Source organism: Papio anubis, chromosome 7 (assembly GCF_008728515.1).
Source record: "Papio anubis isolate 15944 chromosome 7, Panubis1.0, whole genome shotgun sequence".
In the NCBI taxonomy this organism is placed as follows: Eukaryota; Metazoa; Chordata; class Mammalia; order Primates; family Cercopithecidae; genus Papio; species Papio anubis.
The window spans coordinates 160,837,164-160,854,742 of record NC_044982.1 but is presented as its reverse complement, the minus strand read 5'-3'; the positions used below and the strand labels follow the sequence as shown (position 1 = coordinate 160,854,742).

Below are 17,579 nucleotides of genomic sequence, written 5' to 3'. Positions count from 1 at the left end.
GAGCCAAGATCGTACCTCTGCACTCCAGCCTGGGCAGACTGAGACTCTGTCTCAAAAAACAAACAAACAAAACTAGCTAGTTACTTCCAAGATACAGTGGAACTGTAGGCATTTGGTAAACATTCCTGTTCCAAAAGAGAGAAATCAGCCAAAAGAAAGAGGGTATAGGCCCCATGAAAGTCTGAAACCCAGAAGGGTAGTCGTTAAATCTTTAAGAAATAATATCCTTTGACTCCAGATCCCATATCCAAGGCACACTGATACAAGGGATGGGCTCCCAAGGCCTTTCACAGCCATGCCCCTGTGGCTTTGCAAGGTTTAGCCCCTGTGGCAGCTCTCATGGACTGGCGTTGAGTGCCTGTGGCTTTTCCAGGCACAACATGCAAGCTTCAGTGGGCCTACAATTTCAGCGTCTGGAGGACTATGGTCCCCTTCTCACAGTTCCACTAGGCAGAGACTCTGCATGTGGACTCCAACCCAACATATCCCCTCTGCACTACCCTAGTGGTGGTTCTCCATGAGGGTTCTGCCTCTGCAGTAATCTTCTGCCTGGATACCCAGACTTTTCCATACATTCCATACATCCTCTGAAACCTACATGGAGGCTGCCAAGCCTCAACTCTTGCACTCTGTGTACCTGCAGGCTTAATACCACGTGGAAGACACTGAGGCTTATAGCTCACACCCTCTGAAGCAGTGGCCTGAACTGGACTTAGACCCATTTAAACCATGGCTAAAGCTGAAACAGCTGGGATGCAGCAAGCAGTAGCAAGAGGTTGCAAAGGGCAGCAGGACCGTGGGCCTGGCCCGTGAAACCATTCTATCCTCCTAGGCTTCCAAGTCTGTGATGGGAGGGGCTGCTTCAAAGGTCTCTAAAATGTATTCAAGGCCTTCTTGCAATTGTCTTGGCTATTAGCACTTAGCTCCTTTTTACTTATGTAAATTTCTGCAGCCTTCTTGAATTGGCTTTACTTTTCTATCATATGAGTACGCTGCAAATTTTCCAAACTTTTACACTCTGCTTCCTCCTTAAATGTAAGTGCCAACTTTAGGTCATTTTTTGCTCATGCACATAGGCACAGGCTGTTAGAAGCAGGCAGGCCTCATGTTAAATGCTTTGATACTTAGAAATGTATTCCACCAGATACACTAAATCATCATTCTTAAGTTCAAAATTTAGTTTCGCAGATCCCTAGGGCAGGGACACAATGTGGCCAAGTTCTTTGCTAAGGCATAACAAAAGTGATTTTTGCTTCAGTTCCCAATAAGTTATTCATTTCCACCTGAGACATCATTAGCCTGGCCATCTCTGTTCATATGACTATCAGCATTTGGGTCACAATCATTCAAGTCTCTAAGAAGTTTCCAATTTTCACTTATTTTCCTGTATTCTTCTGAGTCCTCTAAAGTCTTCCAACCTTTGCCCATTACCCAGTTCCAAAACTGCTTCCATATTTTCAGGTATCTTTATGGCAGTGTCCCACTCCCCAGTAACAATTTTTATATTAGTTCATTCTCACATTGATATAAAGAGACTGGGTAATTTATGAAGAAGAGAGGTTTAATTGGGTTATGGTTCAGGTTGTGGCTTCTGCTTTTGGGGAGGCTTCAGGAAGCTTCCAATCATGGCAGATGGCAAAGGAGGAACAGGCATCATACATGGTCAGAGAAGGAGCAACAGATAGAGAAGGAGAGATGCTTCATATCTCGTGATAACTCACTATCACAAGAACAGCACCAAGGAGATGATGCTAAACCATTCATGAGAAACCACCACCTACATTATCTAATCACTTCCAACCATTTCCCATCTCCAACACTGGGGACTACAATTCAACATGACATTTTGTGAGGTTACAGATCCAAACTATATCACAATCTTGTTTATTCTTTCCATGAAACGACTTCTAAATTTGTGTGGTTTTTCATATGGTTTTCCGCATACCAACTTCTTTCACTTCAGCTCTGAGTTTGGTTATTTTTTGTCTTCTCCTAGCTGTGGGGTTGGTTGTCCTTGTTTCTTTAGTACCTCTAAGAATGATGTTAGATTGTTAATTTGAGATATTTCTAACTTTTTGATGTGGGTGTTTAGTGTTATAAACTTATCCCTTAATGCTGCTTTAACTGTGTCCCAGAGATTCTGGTATGTTGTATATTTGTTCTCGTTAGTTTCAAAGAATTTCTTGATTTCTGCCTTAATTTCATTATTTACTCAAAAATCATTCAGAAGAAGGTTGCTTGATTTGCATGTAACTGTATGGTTTTGAGTGATCTTCTTGGTTTTGATTTCTATTCTGAGAATGTGGTTTGTATAATTTTAGTTTTTTTAATTTGCTGAGGATTGTTTTATTGCTGAGTGTATGTTCAATTTTAGGGTATGTGCCATGTGTTCAGAAGAATGTATATTCTGTTGTTTTGGAGTGCACTGTTCCTTAGATATCCATTAGGTCTATTTGGTTAAGTGTCAAGTTCAGGTCTTAAATATCTTCATCAGTTTTCCAAGTTGATGGTCTGTCTAATACTGTCAGTGGGGTTTTGGAAGTCTGCAGCTATTATTTTGTGATTATCAAAGTGTCTTCTAGGTCTCTAAGAACTCGCTTTATGAACCTGCATGCTTCAGTGTTAGGTGCATATATATTTATCATAATTAGGTCTTCTTGTTAGATGGAACCCTTGACCCTTTCTTTGTCTTTTTATCTTTATTTTTTTAAGTCTTTTTTTTTTTTTTCCCTGAAATTAGAACAGTAACCTCTGCTTTTTTTCTATTTTCCGTTTGCTTGGTAGATTTTCCTTCATCCCTTTACTTTGAGCCTGAGTGTCAGTACATATGAAGTGGGTCTCTTGAAGCCAGCATACAGTTGAGTCTGCCTTCTGTACTTAACCTGCCACTCTGTACTTTTTAATTAGGGAATTTAGCCTGTTCACATCCAATATTAATATTGATATGTATAGATTGAATCCTGTGATTGTGTTACCTGGTTATTATGCAGACTTTTTTGTGTGGTTACTTTATAGTGTTAATGCTTTATGTACTTAAGTGTGTTTCTGTAGTGACTGGTAATGGCCTTGCCATATTTAGCACTCCCATCAGGGTCTCTCATTAGGCAGGTCTGATGGTAATGAATTATCTTAGCATTTGCTTGTCTGAAAATAATCTCATTTCTCCTTCACTTATGAAGCTTAGTTTGATTGCATGTGAAATTCCTGGTTGGAAATTCTTTTCTTTAAGAATGCTAAATGCACATCCTGCTCCCACCCTCACCCCTACTTCCTGCAATCTCTTCAGGCTTGTAAGATTTCTGCTGAAAAGTCTACTGGTAGTGTGATAATGTTGCCTTTTGTGGGTAACCTGCCCCTTCTGTCTAGTTGCCTTTAACATTGTTTCTTTCATTTCAACCTTGGAGAATCTGTTGACTAAGTGTCTTAGGGATGGTCATCTTGTGTAGCATCTGACAGAGTTTCTCTGAAGTTCCTGAATTTGAATGTTGGTCTCTCTAACGAGTTTGGGAAAAGTTTCTTGGATAATATCCTGGAATGTTTTCCAAGTGGCTTTCTTTCACTCCTTCTCTTTCAGGGACACCAATAAGCCATAATTTGGTCTCTATATAAAATCTCATATTTCTTGGAGGTTTTGTCTATTATTCTTTCACCTTTTTAAAAATTTTCATCCTAGGTATTTCAGAGAACCGGTCTTTAAGCTCTGAGATTCTGGTTTTGTTTTTTTTTTTAAGACTGAGTTTCACTCTGTTGCCCAGGCTGGAGGGCAGTGGCGCGATCTCAGCTCACTGTAAGCTCTGCCTCCCAGGTACACGCCATTCTTCTGCCTCAGCCTCCCGAGTATCTGGGACTACAGGCACCTGCCACCATGCCCAGCTAATTTTTTGTATTTTTAGCAGAGACAGGGTTTCACCATGTTAGTCAGGATCATCTCGATCTCCTGGCCTTGTGATCCACCAGCCTCGGCCTCCCAAAGTGCTGGGATTACAGGCGTGAGCCACCACGCCCAGCCTCTGAGATTCTTTTCTATGCTTGGTTGATTCTCCTGTAAATAGTGGCCATTATATTCTGAAATTCTTGAAGTGATTTTTTTCAGCTCTATCAAATCAGTTTTGTTATGTCTTAAAATGCCAATTTTGTCTTTTATCTTTTGTACCATTTTATTTTATACCTTAGAAACCTTGGATTGGGTTTTGACTTTCTTCTGAATATTGATTATCTTTGTTCTTATCCATGTTCTGAATTCTATTTCTGTCATTTCAGCCTGGTTAAGAACCATTTTTTGGGAAGTGGGCTAATGTTCCTTCAGTCTTTGTAATTATTGTCCTTTGGATGAGTTACTTTGCTTTTATCTTCTTTGATGCCCCTGGGGGTTTGATTGTGGTATGTAGTGGGTTAAGTCAATTGGCTTTATTTCTGGAAGATTTTAGGCTGAGTTCAGTACTCCTGGGATGTGTGCTGTAACTCTGTGGGGTTGATATCCAACCCCCAGCTTTGTTCTCTGTCCTGTCAAAGTTAGGAACCTGCTGCACTGGAAGGGCCAAGGTATTTACTAACGACTGGGTAAGGTCTGCCCACATGCACACATGTGCTGGCAAAGTGGTAGCAAGGTGGCTGTGGGCAAGTGCATGCCAGCAAAGTGGCATGGGGGAGGCTGCAGTTGGGTTTGGGTGTAGGTGAACTGGGTGTGTGTCAACAGGGACCACTCTGCTGGAGCTCCCTGACAGTCTAGCACAGTCTGCCAGTGAAGCAGGTATGATGTCGGCCCCTGGGAGGCACCTTAGTTAGCCATGTGAGGCTGCACTACAAGCGAGTGCAGCCAAGCTGGGGCTCTAGAAGTTAGTAGATACGGGTCACTGAGATTGGAATTACCCCATCTCACAGGCAAGATCACCCTGCTGTGTTCTAGTCCAACAGTTCACCTAAGACTGAAGTCTCCTAGGGGAGCGTGGCGAGCCTTGGGTAATGGGCATCCCTGCTTGTGCTTCACTACAGACATTCCAGCAACAAACCCTCTGGGCTCTATACAGGCTGGAGTCCTGCCCTTATTACCTCTCTAAACAGCTCTCCCTGCAAGCTCAAGTGTCCTTCACGGTCATGGGGTGCTGCCAGGATTCCAGATGGCGGTGGTAAGAGTAGATCACTCCTTGCCTGTTCAACTCACCCCTTCCTTAGAAATCACTGGGGACCAGGAATGAGGCCCAGTGTACAGTCGCCTTGTACAGGATTCCCAACTATATTAAGTGGAATTGTTTTTGAGTTTCCTTTTTCAGTTTATTTGCAGTATAATAGAATGCAATTGTTTTTTATTGACCTTGTACACTACAACATTACTGAATTTTATGTTCTAATCTTATATTAGTGGATTCCTTAGGATTCTGTATATACTAGATCATTTTACTGGTACATAGAGACAGTTTGATTTCCTTTTTTTTTTTTATTTTTTGATAGGGAGTTTTGCTCTGTTGCCCAGGCTGGAGTGCAGTGGTGCAGTCTCGGCTCACTGCAACCTCCACCTCCTAGGCTCAAGTGATTCTCCTTCCTCGGCCTCCCAAATAGCTGGGGTTACAGGCGCCTGCTGCCATGCCTAGCTAATTTTTGTATATTTTTAGTAGAGACGGGATTTCACCATGCCAGTCTGGTCTGAAACTTCCAGCCTCAGGTGATCCACCTTCCTCACCCTCCCAAAGTGCTGGGATTATAGACGTGAGCCACCGCACCCAGACTGATTGATTTATTTTCATTCTGATAGTGTTATATTTATTTTTCTAGCATAATTTATTGACTATATCCTCAATTACAATTTATAATAGAATGGTGGTAGTGGATAACCTTTTTGAGTTTTTAATTTTGGAAAAATTACTGAGACTTTCTTGATACCAGTGTTATGTGAGCTTTTCATGGATGTCTGCTTCCAAGTAAAGAACATTTCCTTTCATGCATAATTTTTTCATGTTTTTACCATGAGTGGGTTTTGGATTTTTCAAATGCTTGTTACATATCCTTGGAGGTCATCATGAGGCTTTGTTTTTTCATTTATTAATAAAATGTATTACACTAATTGTTTTTACATATTTTATTTTATCAAACTTACAATCCTGACGTAAGTACCCTTCATCAGAGTGTATAAATGTGTTTTAAGAACCTGAATTATTTGTTTATTTCTTTGAGGATTATTACCTCAGTATTCATAAGACATATTGGCCTACAATTTTCCTTTCTTCTTTTTTTGAGATGGAGTCTCTCTCTGTTGCCCAGGGTGGATGGAGTGCAGTGAGACAATCTTGGCTCACTGAATACTCCGCCTTCTGGATTCAAGCAGTTCTTCTGCTTCAGCCTCCTGAGTAGCTGGGATTACAGGAACCTGCCACCACACTCGGCTAATTTTTGTGTTTTCAGTAGAGATAGGGTTTCATGATATTGGCCAGGCTGGTCTCAAATTCTTGACCTCAGATGATCCACCCATGTCAGCCTCCCAAAGTACTGAGATTACAGATGTGAGCCACCATGCCCTTGTATTTTCCTTTCTTAAAATATCTCTATCTAGTTGTAGTATCAGAGTAATCTGCCTCATAGAATACATTAGGCAGTAATCTCTTCTTCTCTATTGTTTTTATTTTCTTTTATGAAGAATTAAGGATCATTATTAAGTTGTTAATGGGTCAAGAGAAAGTCACCACTGAAGTCTTCTCTACCTGGGCAACAATTGACTCCTAACAACCACTATAAGCTTGAAAGATGATCCCTCCCCAGCTGATTCTTCAGGTGAGTCCTCAGCAACATCTACATCTGGATTCCTGACCCAGAGAAACTGTGAGTAATGTGTGTGTGTCGGTTTTTTAGCCTCTGAGCTATGTGGTAATTGGCTATGGTGCAATAAATAATGCATCTGACAGTAAGTATAATGTGTTATCCTGGAGTGAATCCAAAAACTTAAAAATGATATCAGTAGAAAACCTGGTAAAATATGAATAAAGTCTGTACTTTAGTTAGTAGTTTTATACCATCATCAATTTTCATGTTTTCATATGTATTCTATCCATGGTTATATAAGATGTCAACATTAAAGGAAGTTGCAGGGTAGATGAAATCCTACGTAATATTTTTATAACTTTCTGTAAATATAAATTTATTTCAAAATTAAAGAGTAAAGACATAATTCACATATTTGACATCACAACTTGGTCTAAACTTAATTGACTCTTCCTGGAACCTTAACCTCTGGGTGCAAATATAATAAACATTATAAATTATGAATTATATGAATTTATTTTTCATTTACTCTATTATTTAAGGAGTACCAAAGCCCATTTATTTTCTCAATTATCCAAAAGTAGTGTTGGCCAGAGTAACAAGTGGGCAGAGCAGAATATTTTATGAATACCATAATGCATCTACACTTGCCTTGACTATTTATAAAGTGATTTGTATGATTATCATCTATATGATCATAAAGACAAATGAGAAAGAAAAATTTATAGATATGCAGCTTTTCTGAATTTAAGAATAGGATCTAGCCAGGCATAGTAGCATGTGTCTGTAGTCCCAGCTGCTAGGAAGTGTGAGGCAGAAGGATCACTTGAGACCAGGTGTTTGAGGTCGTAGTTTGCTATGGTTGCATCTGTGAATAGCCACGGCACTCCAGGTTGGGCAAAATGGCATCACCCTGTCTCAAATAAATAAATATTTGAGTTGGACTGTAATTTTTAGGTATATTTGTTCATATTTATATGATTAGGACTGGAATTCTCATGATATAGATTTTTCTGTTTTTAGAAAGCTGCCACTGCAAAACAAACTTTCATGTAACTCAGTGCCATGTCTGTCTTCCTCCTGAATGTATATCTTGAACTATAGACTAATTATCTCACCATATTTGTTTTATATCTGTCATTTCTTGTTTGCTTTTGAGGTTTCTCTCTGGATCATGGCTATAAACTATAGCCCTGCCCAACAGGACTCAAGGGTTTAGTTCTGAATTTTCACAGTATGCTTTTCTTGGGATGTTGATTTATGCTGGTGGATGGCCTAACGTCTAATTGTCTGACCTGTAACCAGGTTTCTCTCTCACAGAATACTCATTTTTATTGGAATACATCCTTATGGCTCCTTTCTGACCCATGTTCAGTTTCTCCCTACCAAGGTAGACACTCTTTAAGAGTAATGAGTAGGACAAAAACATGAGGTCCAGGTATGTTGGTCAAGTGAGACACCTAAGAGACAACACAGCAAAAGGCGTGAAATATCCCTCAGTGTATGACTAACAGATCCTGGAGATAAGAGGGCAGCATTCTCTGCAGGGCCAATGGGAAGGGGAGAACTCTCTGAAACAAACACTCCCAAGCAGCAGGGGTCAAGGGGAGCAAAGAGAGAGAATGCACGATGGACCAGCAGGCTGAAGCATTTGTTGGTGTATAATCTGTGTTTTTCAGAGATACAGAACCAATAGATGATAGTTATAGATAGATGATTGATAGATGATAGATAGATAGATAGATAGATAGATAGATAGACAGACAGACAGACAGATGAGAGACAATTTATTAGGCATGGGCTCATGTGATTATAGAGACTGAGAATCCCAAGGCAGGCCATCCATACGCTTAGGACCCTGAGACGCTGGTAGTGTGGCCCAGTCCAACACCGTATCTTCAGAAGCATGGAAGCCCTGGGGTAATTCTCAGTTTAAGGCCAAAAGCCTACAAATCTGAGTAAGCTGTGAGTTTCAAGGGCAGACTTCTTTGATTTCTGTTGTCCAAGGGCAGGAAAAGAAATATCCTTCCTCCAGGAGAGACAGACAGGAAAACGTTATGCCTTTTTGGTTGTATTTAGCCTTAAGGAGATTGGATGGTGCTTGTTTTTCTTGGGGGTGGATCTTTACCCGTCAGTCAAATGACACACACACCAAACTCCTCCCTCACAGACTCAGAAGTAATGCTTTACCAGTCTTCTAAGTATTCATTAATACAGTCGTTGTGATACATAAAATTAACCATCCCAAGCCCCTCATTTGTCAACTTGGCACCTGTGTATTGTTTGTCTGTGTTCCCACCCAAACTTGAATTGTAGTTCCCATCATTCCCACATGCTGCAGGAGGGCCCCAGTGGGAGGTAATTGAATAATGGGGACGATTACCCCCATGCTTCTGTTCTCATGATAGTAAGTGATTTCTCACAAGATCTGATGGTTTTATACGGGGCTTTCTCCCCATTTTCTCGGCACTTGCCTTCCTGCCACCATGTGAAGAAGGACATATTTGCTTTCCCTTCCACCATGATTGTAAGTTACCTGAGGCCTCCCCAGCCATGCTGAACAGTAAGTCAATTAAACTGCTTTCTGTTATAAATTACCCAGTCTCAAGTAAGTCTTTATTAGCAGTATGAGAATGGACTAATACAGTAAATTATACCAGTAGTGGGGTACTGCTATAAAGATACCCCAAAATATGGAAGCGACTTTGGAACTGGGTAACAGGCAGAGGCTGAAACAGTTTGGAGGGCTTAGAAGAAGACAGGAAAATGTGGGAAAGTTTGGAACTTTCTGGAGACTTGTTGAATGCCTTTGACCAAAATGATGATAGTGGTACGAACAATGAAGTCCAGGCTGAGGGGGTCTCAGATGGAGATGAGGACCTTGTTGGGTACTGAAGTAAAGGTCACTCTTGCTGTGCAAACAGACTGGTGGCATTTTGCTCCTGCCCTAGAGATCTGTGGAACTTTGAACTTGAGAGAGATGATTTAGGGTGTCTGGCAGAAGAAATTTATAAGCAGCAAAGCATTCAAGAGAAAGCACAACATAAAAGTTTGGGAAGTTTGCAGCCTGACAATGTGAAATAAAAGAAAACCTGATTTTCTGGGGAGAAATTCAAGCCAGCCGCAGAACTTTGCATCAGTAATGAGGAGCCTAATATTAATCACCAAGACAATTGGGAAGTGTCTCCAGGGCATGTTAGAGAATTTATGGCAGCCCCACCTATCACAGGCTAGAGACCTAAAGGGAAAAGTGTTTCATGGACTAGGCCCAGGCCCCCCTGCTCTGTGCAGCCTCAGGACATGGTGGCCTGCATCCCATCTGCTTTGGCTCCAGCTGCTCCAGTTAAAAGAGGCCAAGGTACAGCTCAGGGCATTGGTTCAGAGGGTGCAAGCCCCAGGCCTTGGTGATTTACACATGGTGTTGGGCCTGCAGGCACACAGAAGTCAAGAATTGAGGTTTGGGAACCTTTACCTAGATTTCAGAGGATGTATGGAAATGCCTGGGTGTCCAGGTAGACGTCTGCTGCAGGGACACAGCCCTCATGCAGAACCTCTGCTAAGGCACTGAGGAAGGGAAATGTGGGGTTGGAGCCCCTACGCAGAGTACCCACTGTGGCACTGCCTAGTGGAGCTGTGAGAAGAGGGCCAACATCCTCCAGACCCTAGAATGGTATATCCACTGACAGCTTGCACCATGTCCCTGGAAAAGCCACATACACTCAATGCCAGCTGTGAAAGCAGCTGGGAGGGGGGCTGTACCCTGCAAAGCCACAGGGGCAGAGCTGCCCAATGCCATGGGAGCCCATCTCTTGCATCAGCATGACCTGAATGTGAGACATAGAGTCAAGGGAGACATTTTGGAACTTCAAAGTTTAATGACTGCCTTCTTGGATTTTAACTTGCTTGGGGCCTGTAGCACCTTCATTTTGGCCAATTTCTCACACTCGGAACAGGTGTATTTATCCAACGCCTGTACCCCCATTGTATCTAGGAAGTAACTAACTTGCTTTTGATTTTACAGGCTCATAGGTAGAAGGGACTTGCCTTGTCTCAGATGAGACTTTGGACTTGGACTTTTGGGTTAATCCTGGAATGAGCTAAGACTTTTGGGGACTGTTCAAAAGGCATGATTGGTTTTGAAATATGAGGACATGAAATTTGGGAGGAGTCAAGGCTGGAAAGATAAGGTTTGGCTTTGTCCCCACCCAAATGTCATCCTGAATTATAGTTCCCATAATCCCCACATGTCATGGGAGAGACCTGGTGGGAGTTAATTGAATCATGATGGCACTTAACCCCATGCCGGTCTTCTTGAGATAGTGAGTGAGTTCCCATGAGATTTGATGGTTTTAAAAGGGGCTTTTCTGGCCGGGCGCGGTGGCTCAAGCCTGTAATCCCAGCACTTTGGGAGGCCGAGACGGGTGGATCACGAGGTGAGGAGATCCAGACCATCCTGGCTAACATGGTGAAACCCCATCTCTACTAAAAAAAATACAAAAAACTAGCCGGGTGAGGTGGCGGGCACCTGTAGTCCCAGCTACTCGGGAGGCTGAGGCAGGAGAATGGCGTAAACCCGGGAGGCGGAGCTTGCAGTGAGCTGAGATCCGGCCACTGCACTCCAGCCCGGGCGACAGAGCGAGACTCCGTCTCAAAAAAAAAGGGAGGGCTTTTCCCCTTTTTGCTCAGCACTTCTTTTTCCTGCCACCATGTGAGGAAGGACGTGTTTACTTCCCCTTCTTCCATGATTGTAAGTTTCCTGAGGCCTCCCCAGCCATGCTGAACTGTGAGTCAATTAAACCTCTTTCCTTTATAAATCACCCAGTCTCAGGTATGTCTTTATTAGCAGCATGAGTACGGACTAATACAGCACCGATATTATTTCCTTAACCCCAAACTAATCTCCAAATGAGTGACTTAATGTGCTACCTCCTGAATATACTGGGGTAGAGATTGGACCCCACAATGTCTCAGGCAGCATCATCTTTATGGATTTTCTTGGTGCAGTTCATTCGGCTGTTTTTGCTGGTTGTACTTAAAGGTTTCCCAGACAGGCATTACATAGTGTAGGTGACTTCACAATTCTGGGCTCATGGTAGTGGTACTACTTCCTCTAGTCCATTAATCATTAACTTTGTGAGTAATGTCTGTGGTGACCTCATTTCCATGGCTTCAATAGGGATTTCCCTGATGGGAACTCTTTGTAGCAGCTCCAAGCCCACGTTGGCACTTGGCATTGCTGTATTAGGGGCTCTCTGCAGTGGCTCTGCCCTGTGACAAGTCTCAGTCTCGGTTCTCAGGCTTGCAAAGAAATCCAAAGAAAATTGTGGAGGCTGCCAAGCCTTCAAAGCTCTTGCTTTCTGTAAGCCTACAGAATTAGCACCACAGGGACATCTCCAAGGTTTAGGACTTATACATCCAAGAGCTGGGGCACAAGTCCCACCTGGGACTACTTTATCCAAAGCACCTGGAATGCAGGGAGCAGCATCCTGACTTGGCATAGGGCACTGCCTTCATTTGTCCCCAGAAACCAACCTGTCCTCCAAAACCCCTGGGCCTGTAATGGGAGGGCAGCCTGAAAATGACTGAAATGCTGTGGAGCCTCCTTCCCATTGTCTTGACTATTGACACCTGGCTCCCTGGTAGCCATGCTAATCTCTGGCAAACTGTGGCTCTGCCACACACTTGGGTTTTTCTCCTGGAAATGCTCTTTTATTCTCTACCACATGGGCAGGCTGCAAAATTTTTAAATTGCTTTCTTGTCTATTTTTCTTTTATCAGTTCACATGAAGCATTTGGAAGTAAACACGTGATGGACTGAACACTTTGCTGCTTAGAGACTTCTTCTTCCGGATTCCCTAGTTCATCACTAAGTAGTTAGGCCTCTCACAAAGCCCTTGGTCATGGATACAGGTCAGCCATTCTTTACCCATTCAAAACAGGGATGGCCTTTACTCCAGTTACTAATATCTTGTTTCTTAGTTCCATCTGACATTTTATCAGAATGGCCCTATGTCAGTGTTTCTATCAGCAGTGAGGACTAAACTCTGATTTTTTTTTTTTTATCTTGCCCAAATTCCTATCTAAAAGGTCTAGGGAGTCATGCCCTACAAACCATAAATTCTCATCAGATGGGTTTCATTTGACCCTGTATATCGTGACTTACTTTCCAACCTGACTCTGGCATAACTTACAAAACAAGGAAGAAAATCAAAATATTTTACTCCAAAAACATGTTTCTTTGTTACATTTTGAAATGGTCCTGCAAGCTGTCCTTTGTGGAGGAAAATTCACGTCTGTAAGAATCTCTATTAACATACCTAGACTTTTTCCTGTCAGGCTCTTCCAATTCTGAATAGATTAGCTAAGAGTGTAGCACCTTTTTTTTTTTTTTTTTTTTTGAGGCCCGGGTCTATCACGGAGTGCGGTGGCGGGATCTGGCTCACTGCAAGCTCCGCCTCCCGAGGTTCGCCATTCTTCTGCCTCAGCCTCCTGGTAGCTGGGACTACAGGCGCCGCCACCTGCCTTGCCTAGCTAGTTTTTTGTATTTTTTGGTGGGGAACGGGGGTTTCACTGTGTTAGCCAGGATGGTCGATCTCCTGACTACCATTGATCATGTGTGCCTGCCCCAAAGTGTCTGAATAGGAAACATTTGTCATCTATTGTCTCTAAGGAAAATGGCTTTGAGAATTCAAAAGAACCTTGGTCTCCAAAGTCTTTTGTCTTAACCTGAACATTTCCTTTCTATTGATCCCAGGTCCTTAAAAAAAACTCAGCCAACTGTCAACCAGAAACTGTTTAAATTTATCTGTAGCCTGTAATCCCACCCTGCCACCCCCTACCCTGCTTCAAGCTGTCCCACCTTTCTGGAACAAACCAATGTATTCCTTAAATGTATTTGATTTCTGTCTCATGCTTCCCTAAAATGTATAAAACCAAGCTGCACCCCAACCACCTTGGGCACATGTTCTCAGGACCTCCTGAGGGCTGTGTCATGGGCCATGGTCACTCATATTTTGCTCAGAATAAATCTCTTTAAATATTTTACAGAGCTTGACATTTTTTTTGTCAACAGCAGTCTTGTCACAGTCACTTGACCAATTTATAAGGACTCCCAAACTTTTCCTAGGCTTCTTGTATCTAACCCTTACAGCAATGTAGGCTTTATCTAGCCTACTTCTCCAAAGTCTTCCAGCCTCTGCCCATTACCCATTTTCTGTATTAGTCTCTTTTCTGTTGCATATAATAGAATACAAAAAAATCTGGGTAATTTATAAAGACAAGAAATGTATTTCTTACAGTTATGAAGGCTAATAAGTCCAAGTTTGAGGGGCCACATCTGGTGAGAGCCTCTTGCTGGTGGGGACTCCCCAAAGAGTCCTGAGGTCGTATCGTGCAGGTTTCACCTAGCTCGGGGCTGAGATAGGACCTATCTCTTTCCCTCTTATAAAGCCACCAGTTGCCCTGACCTGATAACTCATTAATCCATTAACATGTTAATCCATAAATAGATGTGTTACTGGTAAGTGTGGGGTCCTCATTTCCTGTTTTTTTACAGAAAAATAATTAAGGCTAGAGAGGTAAGAAGTAACAAGATTTGGCCGGGTGCAGTGGCTCATGCCTGTAATACCAATACTTTGGGAGGCCGAGGCAGGTGGATCAGGAGGTCAGGAGATCAAGACCATCCTGGCCAACATGGTGAAAGCCTATCTCTACTAAAAATACAAAAATCAGCTGGGCATGGTGGCGTGCACCTGTAGTCCCAGCTACTCAGGAGGCTGAGGCAGGAAAATCGCCTGAAAGCAGGAGGCGGAGGTTGCAGTGAGCCAAGATCCTGCCACTGCACTCCAGCCTGGGTGACAGAGTGAGACTCTGTATCAAAAAAAAAAAAGGAAAAAAGTAACAAAGTGTATTTAAAGCTGCAGTACACTCTGAAAGCGGAGTCAGGACAGGCTGTTGGCAAAAGGAGACAACAAATATTGGCACCGGGGAGCTGCTTTATGGGGGGTCTTACATGATTATTCATGAAGGGATATAAAGGGCTATTACTAGCAAGCTTGTTTTGGGTGGTCTCTGGGTGCACATGCGGTGTGGCCATACATGCTCGTGTATGCATCGCATGTCATATTAGCATCTTAAATCTCTAGTCAAGGATATATTTTTTACCATTATAATGAGCAAAAGGCCACTTTTAGGGTGAGCCAAGAGGGGAGTGCACATGCTTGCTACTGGGGAAAGTTCCTACTGAAGTTATCTCCTATTAGGTCCAGGTAAGTCCCAGGTTAGGGCCAGATAAGCCCAACGACAAGTCCAGAAGGGGCTATTGTTTTCTTCTGATTGACAGTGGACACTGGTTGCTAGTGGAGTGAAGTTTCCCAGTCTTCCTTTGCCAGGACTGCGCTTCTCAGGGCTGCCTTTTTTGCTCATGTCTGTCTATCTGCCTATTCTAATAGACAATCCACTTAGGAAAGCAGAACGCTCATTATCCATCTAATCACCTCTTAAAGGCCCCACCACTTGATACTTCCACATCGGGGATTAAGTTTTAAAATAAGTCTGCTGAAAGACAAATATTCCAGCCACAGCAGATGCCAGGAGATCTCCCGTATTCTGGACATATTCTTCCTTACCTTCATTGTGGAGTATAGTTCAATTTTCCCCTAGTAGTCTGGATCAGTTGCCCCAACAAACACTACAAATCACTTCTTCACCTGTTATTTCAGGAACATGAGGAGCCCAGTGTGGCTGAATGGCAGTCTTCACATTCGGTTCAATGAACTAATTGTTGTGTCTTTAGTGGCAGCATTCCTTTCTCTAGAATTAAGACTTCTAGGCCAGCACAGCATATTGTTCCAGGAGCAGAAAGCAAAGATTTCACTAGAGAGACATTAAGAGTAATATGAGTGGTGCCATTCTCATTTTTGTCCCTGGATTCCTAAATCTGTAATTCTGGTTTGGGGAGAAAGAGTATTAGATAACGGTTGCTAATTCAGGGTGTATACGGGATTCTAGAGAACCTTGCCCCAAGTATTGTTACCTAGAAGGTGTTGCAACTGTGAGTCCCAAAGGTTATTCTACCATTTATCAAGCTAGTGCCTCCAGGATGATGGGGAACACAGTAAGACCAGTGAGCTTCATGACCATAAGCCCACTGCTGCAATACTTTGGCTGTGATTGGAGTTCCTTGATCAGAGCCAATGTTTTGTGGAATACCATGATGATAAGTAAAGCATGCTATTAGTTCACAAATTACCGTTTTGGCAGAAATCTTATGTTCAAGGAAGTAAAATCCACATCTAGAGTAAATATCTATTCCAGGAAGGGCAAAACACTGCTCCTTTCTTGACGAAAGATACCCAACATAATCATGCAAAAACTGGTAGTTTGCTGATCACCCTGGGGAATAGTGTCATATCAGAGACTCAGTATTGGTCCCTGCAGCTGGCAGATGGGCCACTCAGAGGGAGCCACAGCCAGTTTGCCTTGGTGAGTGAAAGTCCTGCTGGTGTGAGCTTGCATGATCTTCATCCCTGACACCATGGTCACTTTGTTCATTAGCCTATGGTGCAATGACAGGTGTGGCTGGATAAAGGATAACGAGTATCTCGGAATGCATTATCCCATCCACTTGATTATTGCAGACGTCCTCTGCTGAGATAACACATTGGTGAACATTCACATGGAAACAACTGTCTTCACTTTTTTTGCCTCTTCACCAGTGACAAATCCATTACACCTTTTTTGTGGATAGACCGTGGTACAAACTTGTATAATAGGTCTCTTCAAGGAAGGATACAAGAAGGATGAACAGTATATAATGTTGGTAGTGTACCTGCATCCTTCTTTGAGGGGACCTGGCTGTTCTTTCTGACAGGGAGTTCTGGGACTGTAAACTGGCTCAAGTGTGAGAATTGAGTGTGGGGCTATGATTCTGTGCTTTTTTATGATTCCAGTTAGATTTGTTTACTTGAGCTGAATTTTTTCTGCTTCTTCCGACCAAGTAAGCCTTTAGAAAGCTTTCTATCTATTTACTTTTTGAGAACACCATGGCTAACTAGCAAACATTACAGATATATAGGAGTCAGAACAATCTGATTGTTGCTTTGACTTTGCTGCTGATTTACATAATAATGCCCACTAGCCTTTGAAGGTTGATTGCTGCCACTTGGCCCCAAGGCCCCTTGAGACCCAACATTTCCATTGCACTTAAATATTTTAAGTGATGGTCTGTGCTTTCCATTATAAGATCTGCCCTACAGGGAAGAGAGATCACAGAGTTGTTAAGACACACTGGGGTTTCCCACACTAATCTATCTCTCAAAGTATCATTAAAAAGTATGTCTTCTGGACCTTCTCTGTGTGGGTCAGTGACAAATCCACTCTAGCATTTCACTCTCCCTAAGTTTCTAAGTTCCTTCCTCAAGTTTAAACAAAGAGAGATAGGGCATCTCCAACTTGTTCATGGTAAACCACTCTTAGAACTAGAATTCAGCAAACATTGCAGCAAACTACTAACATCATTCCTAAATCCCCAAGCTGTGACATTTGAAGCAGAATATTTGCTTCATGGGCTCATATCAATAAACTTGTCCTCATGCAACTTTATGTTCCCTCCACCATTCTTCTGACTGTTAGAAGCAGATTTTTCAGTGCTGCGAAATAAAACAGCACCAGCGTATGAATTTTCTCAGGAAGGCAAATTTACTCCTGCAGGAGGGTCCCCCTCATAGGTCTGGTCACTGTGAGAGCACACACGAACAAAGGAAAGCAGAGGTTTTTATTATCTCTAACACAGCTCGTCCCTGTTTACTGTGTCCTGCCTCCATTGGCTG

The 17,579-nt window shown here is 42.6% G+C and overlaps 1 long non-coding RNA gene across 4 annotated transcripts in view; it reads left to right on the top strand.

Moving 5' to 3' along the window:
• LOC103885661 overlaps positions 1 to 17,579 on the top strand; it is a 113,615-nt gene that overhangs the window by 67,261 nt on the left and 28,775 nt on the right. For 3 of the 4 annotated variants that reach the window (XR_004185329.1, XR_004185327.1, XR_004185331.1), the window contains exon 8: positions 6,629 to 6,762. This is a non-coding gene — a long non-coding RNA (uncharacterized LOC103885661). Of the gene's footprint in view, positions 1 to 6,628; positions 6,763 to 12,528; positions 12,570 to 17,579 lie in introns of those variants that run through there. The other variant, XR_004185330.1, reaches the window with a different exon arrangement.